At 35.6% G+C, this 18,204-nt stretch overlaps 1 long non-coding RNA gene across 1 annotated transcript in view; it reads right to left on the reverse strand.

Moving 5' to 3' along the window:
- Positions 1–17,342, reverse strand: part of LOC133235664 (uncharacterized) — a 93,184-nt gene extending 75,842 nt beyond the window's left edge. The window contains exon 1 of the long non-coding RNA XR_009732614.1: positions 17,227–17,342. This is a non-coding gene — a long non-coding RNA (uncharacterized LOC133235664). The remainder of the gene's footprint in view (positions 1–17,226) is intronic.
- Positions 17,343–18,204: the final 862 nt, after the last annotated feature.

Below are 18,204 nucleotides of genomic sequence, written 5' to 3' on the forward strand. Positions count from 1 at the left end.
CTAAGATCATGGCATCTGGTCCCATCACTTCATGACAAATAGATGGGGAAAAAAGTAGAAACAGCGTCTGAGTTTATTTTTCTGGGTTCCAAAATCACTGCAGATGGTGACTGCAGCCATGAAATTAGGAGACACTCCTCGGATGGAAAGCTATGACCAACCTAGACAGCATATTAAAAAGCAGAGACGTTACTTGGCCACAAAGGTCTGTCTAGTCAAGGCTATGGTTTTTCCAGTAGTCATGTATGGATGTGAGAGTTGGACCATAAAGAAAGCTGAACACATAAGAATTGATGCTTTTGAACTGTGGTGTTGGAGAAGACTCTTGAGAGTCCTTTGGACTGCAGGGAGATCCAACCAGTCCATCCTAAAGGAGATCAGTCCTGGGTGTTCATTGGTAGGACTGATGTTGAAGCTGAAACTCCAATACTTTGGCCACCTGATGCAAAGAGCTGACTCTTTTGAAAAGACCTTGATGCTGGGAAAGACTGAGGGCAGGAGGAGAATGGGATGACAGAGGATGAGATGGTTAGATCGCATCACCGACTCAATGGACATGGGTTTGGGTGGACTCTGGGATTTGGTGATGGACAGGGAGGCCTGGCATGCTGCGGTCATGAGGTCACAAAGAGTCGGACATGCTGAGTAACTGAACTGAACTGAACCAGTTTCCTTAGTTAAAACTATACAAAAATGTATAAATCAAAGAGATACCTTCCCTCCAACCTCAATATTTCTATCCCATTCATATCCACCCTTTATAATTCATCAATCTCATTAACTTGTGTTTTATTTTTAGTGTTCTTTTCAGCAAAAAATGAGTCCACCACGCATTTCACTTCCAATATTTTCTTACACAAATAACATACATTTTTAATTTGCAGTTTTTAGTTTTTCTTAGTAATTTTATTTTATAACAGATGGGTGAGCCAGGTTATTCAGCCAATCTCTTTAAATGAGTATGAAAATAATTTCCAATATTTTATTATGAGGAAAAGTGAAGCAGTAAATAATCTTGTGTGCATATAGATTTATAATTTTGGTGGTATATCTTCAGAGACATGGAAATGAAGCTAATTTTTCTTTCATTCTCATGTCTTTCCAGATTTCCCTTTATAATGGTCACGCTAATTTGTACACCTAGCGTGTTACTTATACTAGTGTGTATTTCCCCAAAGCCACATTACTGAAAGCATGTGTGGTGTTAACATTAGTGTTTCCTAGACTTTTTATTACTGAAGTGGAAGATGGGATTTTAAAAGAGCTCATTTCACTTAATTAATCAGAAGTTTTTATCCTGAATAAAGTGCTGAAGACTTTTCACAACTTTTACTTTCCTATAGCAATATATCCTCAGTAGATCTTAAACACATCAAAAGAATAAAAGCAGAAACTGTTTGAATTTTACCCAGTGTTTATAGTTAGCTCTCAAAAAGTACTTATTTAACTACTTAATTGTAAATAGGTAGGCAATAAATGAAATATTAAGGCAAAGTGAAAGAAAAATACATACAAAGTCATATTTTACCCCTTCAGGACTGTATTTACACTTAATCTGATTGCACCACAACTTTCTTTGTCATTTTATCTGGAAAAGCAAATTGAAATTGAAACCTAAATAAGAGGTCACTTAGTGAAGGACACTGCAAAACCCATGAGAAATTATCAGGCCACCTGATGAGAGATTTTGGTTGGAAAATGAATCCTTGATGAGTCTGGAATACAGTATGTCTCTTTTTTCTGTGCTCTCCATTTCCTGGTGCCATTTCTTACATCAAGTCCTAACACAGGAGAGTTTCTTGGGGAATTTAAACTGACAGCTTTGTGCTGATTAGAAGCCTTAGGACAAGGCATCTTTGAAATGAGATCAATGTCAGTGCTTTTGCCCACAGCAGTCATGAGAGGAGAAAAAAATAAAATCAACAAATACTTCACAACACTCTTTATTAGAAGAAAATATGCCTCAGGAGCATGGAGGAGGAAAAGGAAAGGGTTTCACGTTGTGTGCCTAAAAGACTTTCAGCAATGCCAATGAGAACAAACTTTCTTCCCTCTAAAGAGTATGAATAAAGACCTAGATACACACATAAAATATGCCACAACTAAACATTTCAGATATTCTGAAGGATCTAGGAAATAGTCAGCTGCCTTCTTTTTGAAAACTCAAGGTTTAGGTTTAAAATAAAATTGAGAGGAAGATACAGAGATTTCTCACATATCCCCTACTCCAACACATCCATAGCTTCCCCTGATATGTTATTAACATTCCACACCAGAGGGGTGCATTTATTACAATTGTTCTATCAACACTGATGTATCATGATCATCCAAAGTCCAAACTTTATATTAAATTCACTGTTAGTGTTGAACATTCTATGGGTTTGGACAAATGTATAATAACATATATACATCAATATAATCTCATATAGAGTATACTTCCTGCACTAAAAATATCCTGTGTAAGGTCTGTCTAGTCAAAGCTGTGGTTTTTCCAGTAGTCATGTATGGATGTGAGAGTAGGACCATAAAGAAAGCTGAACACATAAGAATTGATGCTTTTGAACTGTGGTGTTGGAGAAGACTCTTGAGAGTCCCTTGGACTGCAAAGAGATCCAACCAGTCCATCCTGAAGGAAATCAGTCCTGAATATTCATTGGGAGGACTGATGCTGAAGCTGACACTCCAATACTTTGTCCACCTGATGCAAAGAACTGACTCATTGGAAAAGACCCTGATGCTGGGAAAGACTGAAGGCATGAGGATAAGGGGGATGACAAAGGATGAGATGGTTGGATGGTATCCCTGACTCAGTAGACATGAGTAAAATCCGGGGGTTGGTGATGGACAGGGAGATCTGGCATGCTGCAGTTCATGGGGTCACAAAGAGTCAGACACGACTGAGCAACTGAACTGAACTGAACTGAAAAATATCCTGAGCTGTGCTTACTTATCATCCCCCTTCTCCCTGTCAGTCATTGACCTTTTTACTGTATCCATTGTGTTGCTTTTTACAGAATTTCATATACTTGAAATCAACAGTATGTTAGCCTTTTCAGATTGGCTTATTTCACTTTAAAATACATATGTAAGATTTCCCAGTCTCTTTTCACAACTTAATAGCTCATTTTGTTTTAACCCTGAAGATTGCTTCATTTCCTATTTTACCACAACATATATTTATCCACTCAACTACTGAAAGGCATCTTGGTTGCTTCCAAGTTTTGGCAATTAAAAATATAGCTGTTATCAACATTTTTGCTTGGAGTTTTGTGTAAACACAAATTTTCAACTCCTTGATTAAACACCAAAGAATGCAATTGCTGTATTACATGGTAGGAAGATAATTTGTCTTATAAGAAATGTCAAACTATTTTCAAAACTATGTGTATGAGTCTACATTCCCATCAGCAATGTATGAAAGTTCCTATTGTACCACATCTTCATGGATATTTGGTGTTATCAGTGTGCCAGATTTAGATTATTCTACTAAGTGTTATTTATTAGATAATAAATAATAAATTAAATATTACTAATAAGTAATAGTTCCATGTTGTTTAATTTGAATTCCCCTAATAACATATAAGATACCAAGGGAACATTTCATGCAAAGATGGACTCGATAAAGGACAGAAATGGTATGGACCTAACAGAAGCAGAAGATATTGAGAAGAGGTGGCAAGAATACACAGAAGAACTGTACAAAAAAGATCTTCATGACCCAGATAATCATGATGGTGTAATCACTCACCTAGAGCCAGACATCCTGGAATGTGAGGTCAAGCATCACTACAAACAAAGCTAGCAGAGGTGATGGAATTCCAGTTGAGCTCTTTCAAATCCTGAAAGATGATGCTGTGAAAGTGCTGCCCTCAATATGCCAGCAAATTTGGAGAACTCAGCAGTGGCCATAGGACTGGAAAAGGTCAGTTTTCATCCCAATCCCAAAGAAAAGCAATGCCAAAGAATGCTCAAACTACCGCACAGTTGCACTCATCTCACACGCTAGTAAAGTAATGCTCAGAATTCTCCAAGCCAGGCTTCAGCAATACATGAACCGTGAACTTCCTGATGTTCAAGCTGGTTTTAGAAAAGGAAGAGGAACAAGAGATCAAATTGCCAACATCCGTTGGATCATCAAAAAAGCAAGAAACTTACAGAAAAACATCTATTTCTGCTTTATTGACTATGCCAAAGCCTTTGACTGTGTGGATCACAATAAACTGTGGAAAATTCTGAAAGAGATGGGAATACCAGATCACCTGGCCTGCCTCTTGAGAAACCTGTATGCAGGTCAGGAAGCAACAGTTAGAACTGGACATGGAAAAACAGACTGGTTCCAAATAGGAAAAGGAGTGAGTCAAGTCTGTATATTGTCACTGTGCTTATTTAACTTATATACAGAGTATACCATGAGAAACGCTGGGCTGGGGAAAGCACAAGCTGGAATCAAGGTTGTCGGGAGAAATATCAATAACCTCAGATATGCAGATGACACCACCCTCATGGCAGAAAGTGAAGAGGAACTGAAGAGCTTCTTGATGAAAGTGAAAGAGGAGAGTGAAAAAGTTGGCTTAAAGCTCAACATTCAGAAAACGAAAATCATGGCATCTGGCCCCATCACTTCATGGGAAATAGATGGGAAAACAGTGGAAACAGTGTCAGACTTTATTTTGGGGGGCTCCAAAACCACTGCAGATGGTGACTACAGCCATGAAATTAAAAGACGCTTACTCCTTGGAAGAAAAGTTATGACCAACCTAGATAACATATTCAAAAGCAGAGATATTACTTTGCCAAGAAAGGTCTGTGTAGTCAAGGCTATGATTTTTCCAGTGGTCATGTATGGATGTGAGAGTTGGACTATGAAGAAAGCTGAGCACTGAAAAATTGATGCTTTTGAACTGTGATGTTGGAGAAGACTCTTGAGAGTCCCTTGGACTGCAAGGAGATCCACCCAGTCCATTCTAAAGGAGATCAGTCAGTCCTGGGTGTTCTTTGGAAGGAAAGATGCTAAAGCTGAAACTCCAGTACTTTGGCTACCTCATGCAAAGAGTTGACTTATTGGAAAAGACTCTGATTCTGGGAGGGATTGGGGGCAGGAGGAGAAGGGGACGACAGAGGATGAGATGGCTGGATGGCATCACCACCTCGATGGAAGTGAGTCTGAGTGAACTCCGGGAGTTGGTGATGTGCAGGGAGGCCTGGCATGCTGTGATTCATGGGGTCGCAAAGAGTTGGACATGACTGAGCGACTAAGCTGAACTGAACTGAATAACATATGATGTTGAGCACCTTTTCATATGTTTATTTGCCATCTGCACATCTATGGAGAGTGTTGGTTAAGGTCTTATGTCTATTATTTAATTAGATTTTTTCTTTTGTTGTTTTTGATGTTGAGCATTGTGTATTTTGGATAACATTTTTCATATTGAATGTGTCTTATGAAATTATATTTTCATAGTGTTTTTTCTTCTAATTCTCTTGATATTGTTGTTCAAATAGAAGTTTTAAAAATGTTACCTGACTCAGCTTATCAATTATTTCTTTCACAGATGTTTTTTGATGTTCTATCTAAATATATATTACCATTCCAAAGATCATGTAGGTTTTCTCCTATTATCCTCTAGAATAATGCAATTAGGTCTGTGATTCATTTTGAATTTTACAATTAGGTCTGTGATCCATTGTGAGTTAATTTTTGTGAAGACTATAAAGTCTGTGTCTAGATTCACTTTTTGCAAATGGATGTCCAGTTTTTTCATCATTTGTTGAAAATACTATCTTTATAATTTTGTATTGCCTTTGCTTCTTTGTCAAAGATCCATTGCCTATATTTACATGTGTCTATTTCTGTGCTGTCTGCTCTGTTCCATTGATCTGTTAGTCTAAACTTGTTTCAATATCAAATTTTTAATTATTGTAGCTTTAAAGTAAGTTTTGAGTTGGACATGACTTAGCAACTAAACAACAACAGCAAATTAATTCTTAAAGTTGTGTTGTCAGTCCTCCAACTTCTTCTCTTTAATATTTTGAAGATTATTCTGTATCTTTTGAACCTCCCCATAAACTTTAGAATCATCTTATTGATATCCGTAAAATGTCTTGCTAGGATTATGATTCGAAGAAGGCAATGGCACCCCATTCCAGTACTCTTGCTTGGAAAAGCCCATGGACAGAGGAGCCTGGTATGCTGCAGTCCATGGGGTCGCTAAGAGTCAGACACGGCAGAGCAACTTCACTTTGACATTTCAGTTTCATGCGTTGGAGAAGGAAATGGCAACCCACTCCAGTGTTCTTGCCTGGAGAATCCCAGGGGGAGCCTGATGGGCTGCCATCATGGGGTCTCACAGAGTCGGACACAACTGAAGCAACTTAGCAGCAGCAGCAGCAGGATTATGATTAAAATTGCATTGAATCTATAAATTAAGTTGGGAAGAATTGGCATCTTGATAATATAGAGTCATCTTTTCCATGAACATGATATATCTCTCCATTTATCTAGTTCTTTGATTTAATTTATTACAATTTTGTGTTTGCTTTATATACATTTTATATTTATTTTGTTAGATTTACCTAAGCATTTCATTTTTCAGGGTAGGGTGTGTCAATAAATATGATACAGTGATTTTAATTTCAAATTCTTCTGGGTTATTGCTGCTATATGGGAAAGAAATTGACGTTTGTATATTAACCATGTATGCTGTGATCTTGCTATAATAATTTGTCTCAGGATTTTTTTGCTTTATTCTTTCAGATTTTCTACATAGATGATTGCATCATCTGCCAAAAAAAGAAAAGAAAAAGAAAAGCAATTTTATGTTGTTCTCCACAGTCTGTATATCTTTTGTTTTCTTGCCTTTTTGTATTTGCAAGGACTTTCAGTATGATGTTAAAAGGGAGTGGTAAGAGGAGATATCCTTACCTTCTACGTTATCAGAATTTGAAAGTTTCAAGTTTATCACCAAAAAGTGTGGTATTATTGCTGTTGTTGCTTAGTCACTAAGACATATTCGACTCTTTTGTGACCCCATGGACTGCAGCCTTCTAGATTCCTATATTGCCTGGGATTTTCCAGGCTAGAATACTGGAGTGAGTTGCCATTTCCTTCACCAGGGATATTCTCAACCCAGGGATTGAATTTATACCTCCTGCTGGGCAGGTGGATTCTTTATTACCAAGACAACTGGGAAGCCCAAGTATGGTTTTAGCTGGACCTTTTTGGAGATAGTCTTTATCCAGTTGAGAAAATTCTCTATTCAGAGTTTTCTGAGAGTTGTTCTCATGAGTAGCTGTTGGATTTTTTCAAACGCTTTGTGTGTGTGTGTGTGTGTGTTAATTGGTATAATCCTGAGGTTTTTCATTTTCAGACTGTCGATGTGATGAATTACCTTAATTAATTTTCAAATGTTGAATGAGACTTGCATACCTGGCATAAATTCCACTTAACCATGGTATACAATTCATTATTATCATTTTTGGATGGTTTACTAACATTTTGTTGATATTTTTGCATCTATGTTCATAAGAGATATTGACTTGTATTAGTAGTTCCCTCCCCCTGCCCTTGGGATGTCTTTGTCTGGTTTTGTTGTTAAAATATTGCTGGTCTTAGAATGAGCTGGGCTTCCCAGGTGGCACTAGTGGTAAAGAACACGTTTGCCAATATAGGAGATATAAAAGATGCCCATTCGATCCCTGCATGAAGAAAATCTCCTGGAAGAGGTCATGGCAACCCATTCCAGTATTCTTGCCTGGAAAATCCCATGGGCAGAGGAGCCTGGTGGGCTACAGTCCTTGGGGTTGCAAAGAGTGGGACATGACTAAAGCAGCTTAGCAGTAGAATGAGTTAGAAAGTATTTCCTTTGCTTCTGTTTTTTGGAAAAGATTGTAGATAATTGGTATATTTTATTCATAAATGTTTGGAGAAATCTACCATTGTACTCATCTGAGCTTAATGTTCTGTTTTGAAAGGTTATTAATTATTGATTCAATTTATTTAATAGACATAGGCCTTTTCAGATTGTTTGTTTCATTTTTGTGTGTGTTTTGGCAGTTCTGTCTTTCAAGGAATTGGTCTATTTTATCTAGGTTATTAAATCTTGTCCACTTATTCCTTTTTTATCCTTTTAATTACCATGTGATATGTAGTGATAGCCCTCTTTCGTTTCTTTTTCTAGCAATTTGTGTTATCATTTTTTCTTATTAAATCTAACTAGAGGCTTATTGATTTTATAGATATTTTCAAAGAACTTTTGCTTTTGTTTGTTATGTCTTTGGTTTTATTTTTTCAATTGTATTCATTTGTGTTTTAATCCTTTTTATTATGTTTCTTCTTACTTTAGAAGTTTTTCTAGTTTCCTAATGTGGAAACTTAGATTATTTGCTTTAGATATTTTTTCTCTTTTTAAATATTTGCATTCAATGTTATACTTTTGGTTAGATTTTTGAGATTTGTTTTTGATTCATTTTCTTCACATTAGAGCCCACTTGCTTAAATTCTTGAGGAAGAAGCTTGGAGTATCATCATATTTCTGCATACGTGTTCAAAAAAAAAAAAGGGGGAGCTTTTTACACCTGGTTAGCCAAGCTATAGGAAAATTGTTTTAATATTTTCTGGTCAAATGGAAAAATGACTGGTAGAACCTAAATTAAAGATGATGCATGCCTATTTCCAATTCTAATTTCTTCATATTATCGTAATTCCATACACACTTAAAGTTCTCACCCAGGGTGGGAAGCAAAATGCTGGTTTTGTTTTTTGTATCTATTTTGCTAAAGCTCAGTAGAGTATTCTGGTAGTCTTAAGGTTCCCAGAAATTTATGAGTAAGAAAATGTAAATCAATACTAAATAATTTAGTGATATGGGCATCTTTATGAGTGACATGGGGACGTTTACTTAGGAAATTTTCTCTTACAAGGAAGAAATGTTAATACCATCACATATACAGGTTAACAATACTAACACTGAATATTCAACATTCCAGACTCAGATTCAACATCACCTTCTCCAGAAAGCCTCTATGACTTCTCTAAAGAATTGAGTACTTGATTCTCTTATTCCAGAAATTATGTATTCTTTGAATATAAATTTTAAAAATATAAGGCATTCTACATAATATTTATAGACACACAGAAAATGGTGTACTTGTGAAAGAAAAACAGGAAAGGGCATATTTGTATGATAATATGACTTTTACTAGACATTTGTTAATAATTCACATTATACTGTTAATATGTATTCATTTGTTACTCCCTTTCTTTTATGAGATTAGAAGGAAAAGGAGATTATATTTGTCTCTGAACTGTCAAAACTGAACTCCAAGCCTCACCTATTGTATGTCTTCAAGAACATTTATCACATGAATGAGTAAGAGATTGACTGAATGCGTCAATACATACATGATTTGAGCAAGGCTGAACCTGAGTGTAATATATCACACTCTAACCTGCTTTTCATTCATCCTGATGCCTGCCAATTCAGTAAGTAATTTTATCCTTTTGATTGTGCATTTTGGTAATTGCTAAAAGAAAGAAATGTGTACGTGTGTGTGAATGTATTTGGGATTCTAAATACTTTTTGTGCTGAATATAATGTTGGTGCTTTTTTAGAACAGATTTGAGTAGAAAAAAATCTGAAAGTGTTTCCAAAACTCAGCTTCTGTCCACCAGTACCTAATAGAAACACACAGTTTTGGGTGAAGCAGAAAAGAATAGCTTTATTTCTTTGCCAGTTACAGTGCGCTAATGCCCTCAAAGCTGTGTGTCTCACCCTGGAGTGGGTATTGAGGAGTCTTATAGTATTCAAGGAGCAGGGCATGCTCAGTTTATGGATATTTTTCTGATTGGTTGGTGATGAGGTAGTTGGGAGTCAGCACTATCAACCTTCTGATTCCAGCCTGGGGTCCACATGCTTATGGGCAGCATACATTTAATTTCTCCCACCTCATAGATGTTTCAGTATCTGCAAAACAGCTCAAAGGATTTGACTCAGAATATTATCCACAGTTCCTGAGGAACAGCTAAATGTCCTTGACTTATTTAATGGATAAAGTTTTATTATTTTGTCTTGCTCACTTGTTTTCCTTTCTTTCTCCACTTCATCTCTTCTCTAATTATACTTATTCTTTGACTAAATTTTTCTACAGACAAAAGGCAGACAGAGAACATGGGTAGTAGCCTATTCTGGGAAGTTCTCATAAAGTCCTGCTTGCTTATGATGACACTGAAGTTTAAAATGAGAAGGAGAAGTTATTGTCTCCAACAGGTCATAGATTAATTTGGGCAATGAGTATAAGCTGATGTCTTTTTGAGCTGGACAGAAAGCACTGCTAGGGCAACAGGGTTAGGGGCTGTAAAGTAGATGGTCTCAAACTGATAATTATATCTAGTATAATGAAAGTACTTTAGGAATGTTATTTTAACAACTTCATTGAAATATAATGGAATACAATATATTTGTACACACATAAAACATATAACTTTATGCTTTTAACGTATGTATAATACCTGTGAAATCATCACCATTGTTAATAAACATATCTATGTATATTCCTAGAGTTTTCCTATGTTCCTTAGTAATTCCTCACCTCAGCCTCTATCCATAGAGCCAATCATCTGCTTTCCAAGATATAGATTAATTTACATAAGTGGAATCATACAGTATATATTTTTCTTAGTATGACTCTTTTCATTTTGTATATTTTTGAATGTAAATTTTGTAACTAGTGACACAAGTGACAATAATCAATGAGCTAGATAGTTTTTATATATAGTTATCTAATTAATTTCATCTACAAAATTAAATTATTAAAAGGGTCTTTAAAGTGGTCCTTATGGAAATTGATTTGTTTCTGACAAAGGAAATCATTCCATTTGCAGAGGCTAATTATTTTACTCAGCTAGTAATAGAAGAAACAATGTATTATTATTATTGCACAACTGAAAGATGATTACAACAAAATGACAAATAGTAATTCATTAGTTTTTAAAGGAAGAAGACTTTCTCCTTAGTTTGTGTAATTCTCAGTTCAGAAGTGGAAAAGAAGCACTCTAGCTTTAAAATTCTGTATGGAGCATCAATTCTAAAAATTTATGTTTGATGAGGCAGCTTCCTCAGTGGCTTTATACTTTGAAAGGTCTCACAAGCCTCTGCAAACCCACACACTGGCTTCACATCCAATTTAAACAATACTATTACGAGAAAGACATGAGATTTTCTTTTTTAATCTCTTAATTGAAAGGAAGACAATATATATCTTCAAGGGCTGATAGAGTTTTTAGAAAGCAATATTTTTGAGATACAGTCAATCTATAATATTATAAAAGTTTCAGGTATGCAAAATAGTGATTACCAAATTTTAAAGGTTATACTCATTTATAGTATTATAAAATATTGGTTATATTCCTTGTGATGAACAATATAGGCTTGCAGTTTATTTATTTTATATATAACAGTTTGCATCTCTTAATCTTCTACTTCTATCTTACCACTCTATGTTTTCCTCTCCCTACTGGTAGCGACTTGTTTGTTCTCTACATCTGTGAATTTGTTTCTTTTTGTTATATTCAGTAGTTTGCTTTATTTTTTAGATTCCACAAATAAGTGATAACATTAAGTATTTGTCTTTCTCTGTTTGACTTATTTCACTAAGCATAATACCCTCCAGCTCCATCCATGTTATTGCAAATGACAAAATGGCATTCTTTTCCATGGGTGAGTGATACTCTGTGTGTGTGTGTGCATGTACGACATCTTTATCCATTCATCTGTTTGTGAACACTTAGATTGCTTCCATATCATGGTTATTGTAAACAATACTGCTATGAACATTGGGACACATGTATCTTTTCAAATTAGTGTTTTTGTTCTTTTTGTTCTGTTCTTTTCAGATACATACTCAGGAGTGAAATTGCTGGATCCCATGGTAGTACTATTTTTTAGTACTTTAAGGAAACTCCATACTGTTTTTTACATTAGCTGCTCCAATTTACATCCCCACAGTGTATAAAGAAGCATTTTCTGTTATCCACATCCTCACCAACATCTGTTGATTGTGGTCATTTGAATGAAAGCCATTCTGACTGTTCTGAGGTGATATCTTGTAGTTTTGATTTACATTTCTCTGACAATTAGCAATGTTGAGCATCTTTTCATGTGCCTACGTGTCTTCTGTGGGGAAAAAAAAAGTGTCTATTCAGGTCTTCCACCCATTTCTTAATTGGGTTGTTTGTTTTTTCTTACATTGATATATCTAAGTTGTTTATATATTTTAGATATTAACTACTTAGTAGCCATAACACTTGCAAATATTTCTCCCATTCAGTACATTGTCTTTTCATTGTATCCATGGTTTTCTTTGCTGAGTAAAACCTAAATAGTGATATTTTAACAAAAGGAATACATATGCCTTTCACATACTGCTAAGAGGAATCAGCCAGGGTGGGATTAATATAATTCTATTTCAGTGAAAGGACAGTCATTTTTACAAATTACATTTTATAATTATTTTACTTTCTTCATTGTGATCAAAAAGTAGTCTCATCTGTAACTGTAAGTTTGAAAGATAAACCACATATTTACGTTTCTGAGATTTCTACCTAGTACACTGTCAGTGAGTGATATCTGTTTCCTATAAGTCTATCACCAAGACACTGCATGAGGTGCTATGAGTGATTAAACAACATTTAAGGCACATTCCTCCCTTCAAGAAGATAATTAATGCTGAGCTAGGAGTAAAACATACATATAATGGATAACTTGGATTTCATAGTGACGGACAAGCATCTTGCAAAACCACAGAGAATTTAAGTGACCTGAGTGATCAGAGGAGAGAGCCTTTGGAAGCTGAGTGGTCCTGAGATCCCCAGAGTGGAGAACTGTAGATCAATTTTGAGGTGAGTAGGATTCAGGCAGGAAGAGTATTTGGGTTGGTGGCAGGAGAAGATTTCTGGATGGAGGAATAGGGATCACTAAAATGAACAAGACAAAATATAGTCTCAGAGGACAGCAACATCACCTGGGAATGAGGATGATGAATAAAAGAGTAGAACATGTCAAAGTGGATGAGGTTTGGAGAACCCAGAAGGGCCTATTGCCTGGGGCTAAGGATAGATACGTTCATTGCATTCTTCATATTATTCTATAATTTTCCTACACTCTCATCCTTTCCAAAAGCATTGTAAAAGTCCCATGCTACTATTCATAACAAGAAAAAAAAAATTGATAGGAGTTGTAGGGATCAATTGCACCTGACCAGAACCCAGCCCACTGAGGTGTGGGGGGATTGGGATACTAACCTCTAGCAGTCATATAGAAAGCCCAAGAATACCCAATCTTTTGGTCGTCTGGCCAGTGCTCTAGGGATAGGTGGAATAGTTATTGTTGTCTATGTACTTAAGTCTCAGAATGTAAGGACTACATCTAAGACCACATAGCTAATAGGCCTAGCAACCAGACCACATGCTCTTGACTGTCATTCAGTGTTCTTTTCAGTAAATGAAGCAGCTATTGGATGCTAAACTTGTTTTGAAGATTGACAGAAGTTGAGTAGTAAATCTGGAATTCAATAACTATGAACTAATGTTGGTGACCTTTAGACAATAGTGTTCTGCAGTGTCTTTTAGAATTATGTTATCTGTACATAACCCTTGTTCATATTTCTTTTTTTATGAATACTAAAATGTTAACACTGAATTTGTTATATATTTTAAAAATAAATAAACTGAGACTTTAACTTTTCCATCGTATTGTTTTCTTTGCTACTACCTTACAGAATCCTTTACTCTTCTGGTCAGTCACTGTAAAAGCACCAAGCATATCTAGTTCCACCACAGATATACCGTGATATGCACTTTTGTTGTGTCTCCATAATACAGGGCAGTGCCTGCTCTAGTAGGAATACAGTCAGTAACGTTTGAGGATAAATAAGAATACATGAGTATTTGAACTCCATGATGAAAAAAAAAATTCTTCCAAATTCTGCAATCCTAGAGTCCTTTAGAATTGTAAATACTCATGATAGTGTTCTAATCTTGATTTTTCCTCTTTCAGCAAAAGTTAAGAAACTAACCAACTGCAATGAACAAAAGGCATCAAATGTGATTGTTACGCTGATTATTTCTTGGCAAATGGTGTGTTAGGGGCTCATTAGCAGCATGTTTTCTCAAAGAAACAAATGAGTTTCACATTCCCTTTCCTCTCCATTACCTTATGATATTTCTATTTCCTTTTGCTGATATCTCAGTGAATAAATTTAATACTGGACATCATTTTATCTCACTTCTGTGGAAATGAACTTATGGGTAAGCAATTATGATTTATTTGGATTAAACAGTAGGTTATACATGTTAGTTTTATCTGTGATTGACAAATACGCCACTTTGATATGAGAAGTTCATTATTCCACCATGTTATTTTGGCTAATATATTACAATTATTTTTAAGTAGATAAATTAAGATTTTTAGTTGGAATTTCAATATTAAACTCTCAAAAATTAATGCAATGAATATACAGAAAAGAGGAAGCATATAGTAGACCTGAAAAGCACCATAGGCTTATTCAATATTATTAAGAATTTTACAATATTCACACAACAGTAGGATATAAATTCTATTCACACTCCAATAGATTATAAACTAGGAGACACTGGAACATATCCAGGGGCATAAAACAAGGTGCAGAAACTTCATGGCCTAAAGATATTAAAATCATACAGAGTCTGTTCTCTTGTCACTGTGGAATTAGGTTAGAAATGAATATCAAAAGATATTTGAAAGTAACATACATATTTTCAAGTGCAGTATGACATTTACCAAGCGAGATATTTGACTTAGCCATTGAAAGCCTCAATAAAGTAAGAAGACTGAAAAGACACAGAGGGTGATTACAGAAATTATTAATGAGAAATTAATATCAAAGATACTTAAAAAATACTTTATAAATTAAATGTCCATTTTTATTAATAAGTGATGGATGTATCTAAGAAGCCATAACAAGGAAGATTAGGAAATATTTTTAACAGAATAAAAATGAAAAGAGAATTTACCAGAATTTGTTGTATGTACTTGAAAGTGGTCAATGCAGCTAAATGTAATGTGGAATCTTGAATAAGGTATGAATATAAATAATGGACACTAGCATAAAATTCTTTGAAATTTGAATAAAATCTAAACTTTATTTAATAATATTGTATCACATGTTAATTTCCTGTTTTGTTTTTCATACAATATAGTATTTCTTTACATTCTTAGAATTGGATTAGATATTTCAAACCTCATTCAAATTTTTTTAAAATCACTAAGAAAATAAACATTCTAGTCTTTTAGCCATAATATTAGATGCTAAAATACATGGAACTATATCCAAGTTTTGAGTGAATATAAATCTGAAATCTATCTAGCATTCTATTCAAACTAAATCAAACAAGCAGAATCCAAAAGTTATCAAGTGGAATCAGAATGTCATATATTTTTTTAGGTATGCAAAAATTGGTAAGTTTTCTCAAATATGTATATTATATTATACATACTATCTATCTATCTATTTATTTATATTACACATACTATATATATTTATATATACAAAATATGTGTGTGTGTACAAAAGCTTTTCTACTACACTTGATAAAGGCTTGAGAAAGAACAACAACAACAAAAAAGAGACAGAGAAATTGGAGAACATAAGCAAAATGAAATGGGATCACTGAATATGAAATAGAAAAAGTGAAACAAACCAGATAAAAGTGAAATATCTTCATATGATTCAGTTGTTTTTAAACATGGATGCTCATAAGAAACACATCTGGAGCTTTGGATAAAAATAACAATGTCTGGACATTTGCATTTTTCAAAAAAATTCCAAGGTAATTCTGATATACTCTACCATGTTTTTTAATGTGGAATTGACTATTTTTTTAATGTAAAAGTGTTTGTGATGAATACCAAATATCCTCCCCACTGAGTAAGTAAAATATCCATTCCTTCCTCTATAAAGTTTTCAGAAAATATTACTTATCGATGAAGTAGAGAAGTTATGTTTTAGATTCTTCAGTTTGAATGCAAAGCAAATGTAGTTTGATTTTAGGGAGAAATTTAATAGATGTGGTACACACATCTGTGAAAACTTGTGGACAATGATCAATTATCACTATTTCAAGCAAAAATCCAGTTTTTGTTGTTGTTGTTTTGTGGTGCTTTGTTTTGCCTCCACAAATTCCTTGATTGTATTGAGACAACGAAGCCTAAATGCAGCTTTTGTTGCATCTCATACTTGCTGTCCATGCGGGGGCTCCCTTTTGTCTTAGATTCACCCCATTAAGTACCAGTATTCTTGTGCTTTTGCTTCATTGGAGACACTATTCACTCTATGGATATTTTTTCTCATTTAATGGCCAAGACATGGAAACAACTTAAGTGTCCATCAATGGATGAATGGATAAAGAAGATGTGGTTTGTATATACAGTAGAATATTATTCATATACAAAAAAGAATGAAATAGTATCATCTGCAGCAACATGGATGGACCTGGAGATTATCACACTAAGTGAAGTAAGTCAGACAAAGAACGGCAAGTATCATATAATATCACTTATTTGTGAAATCTAAAAAAAAAAAAAAAAGTTACAAGGAAACATATTTACAAAAGAGAAACAGACTCACAGACACAGAAAATAAGCTAATGATTACCAAAGAGGAAAGGGTGGGGAAGAAAGATAAATTAGGAGTTTGGGATTAATATACACACTGCTGCTGCTTCTGCAGCTAAGTCGCTTCAGTCGTGACCGAAGCTCCCCCGTCCCTGGGATTCTCCAGGCAAGAACACTGGAGTGGCTTGCCATTTCCTTCTCCAGTGCATGAAAGTGAAAAGTGAAAGTGAAGTCGCTCAGTCGTGTCCGACCCTCAGCGACCCCATGGACTGCAGCCTACCAGGCTCCTCCATCCATGGGATTTTCCAGGCAAGAGTACTGGAGTGGGGTAATATATACACACTACTATATATAAAAATAGATAACTAACCAGGACCTCCAGTGTAACACAGGGAACTATACTCAATATCTTGTAATAATCTATAATGGAAAAAATCTAAATATATATATGCATAATATATATATATGAATCAATATACTGTACCCACAAAACTAACACAATGTTGTAAATCAAGTGCACTTCAATAAAAGTAACCCCAATAAAAATAATAATAATAATGAATCTTTGAAGCATACATACATACTATAAGTCACCAGATTTTTTTCTGCTCCTCTGTATGAGATGCCAGCCTGAGCTATGGAGCTGCAGAGGTGGAAGGCCTGGATGGAGTCTTCCCTGAGGCAGGGGGTGTACAGGTAAGCAATTACAGAACAATGGGAGTCACCTGGGAGAGTTGGGTGGAGCTCAACAGAGAAGTCTGGAGAAGGCAATGACAACCCACTCCAGTACTCTTGCCTGGAAAATCCCATGGAGGGAGGGAGGAGCCTGGTAGGCTGAAGTCCATGAGGTCGTGAAGAGTCGGACACGACTGAGTGACTTCACTTTCACTTTTCATGCATTGGAGAAGGAAATGGCAGCCCACTCCAGTGTTCTTGCCTGGAGAATCCCAGGGACAGTGGAGCCTGAAGGGCTGCCGTCTATAGAGTCGCACAGAGTCAGACACTTCTGAATCGACTTAGCAGCAGCAGCAGCAACAGAGAGATACAAGTCAACACAGCCAACCTTTGAATTCTCTGTCTTCATAGTGATATGTTAGTTGTTTAGTCATGCCCGACTCTTTGCAACCCCATGGACTTCAGCCCACCAGGCTCCTCCATCAATGGGATTTTTCAGGCAAGGATGCTGGAGTGTGTTGCCATTTCCTTCTCCAGGAGATCTTCCCGACCCAGGGATAGAACTCACATCTCCTGCACCTCAGGCAGATTCTTTACTGACTGAGCTATGAGGGAAACTGTCTTCATGGTGGGAGGCTATTCTTAGGCAAATGTACATGGCATCTGCCCTTGGAAAAGCCTCTGAGGTTCTCCTGTGAGAAAAGTAGGAATGAAGAAAAAGGGGTGAAATGGTAGGGAAACAGAACCGAAATCTGATCTCCTGGAGCAGAGGAATCAGAAAAAGACTGTAGGAGAAAGAGAATACTTTTTAATCTGTTCCCAGAAGTTTTCATATGTTCATACTGGGTCCAATTTTTTATTTCTTTTGAATTTTTTAAATTGA

This window comes from Bos javanicus, chromosome 2, assembly GCF_032452875.1.
Source record: "Bos javanicus breed banteng chromosome 2, ARS-OSU_banteng_1.0, whole genome shotgun sequence".
Classification (NCBI taxonomy): domain Eukaryota; kingdom Metazoa; phylum Chordata; class Mammalia; order Artiodactyla; family Bovidae; genus Bos; species Bos javanicus.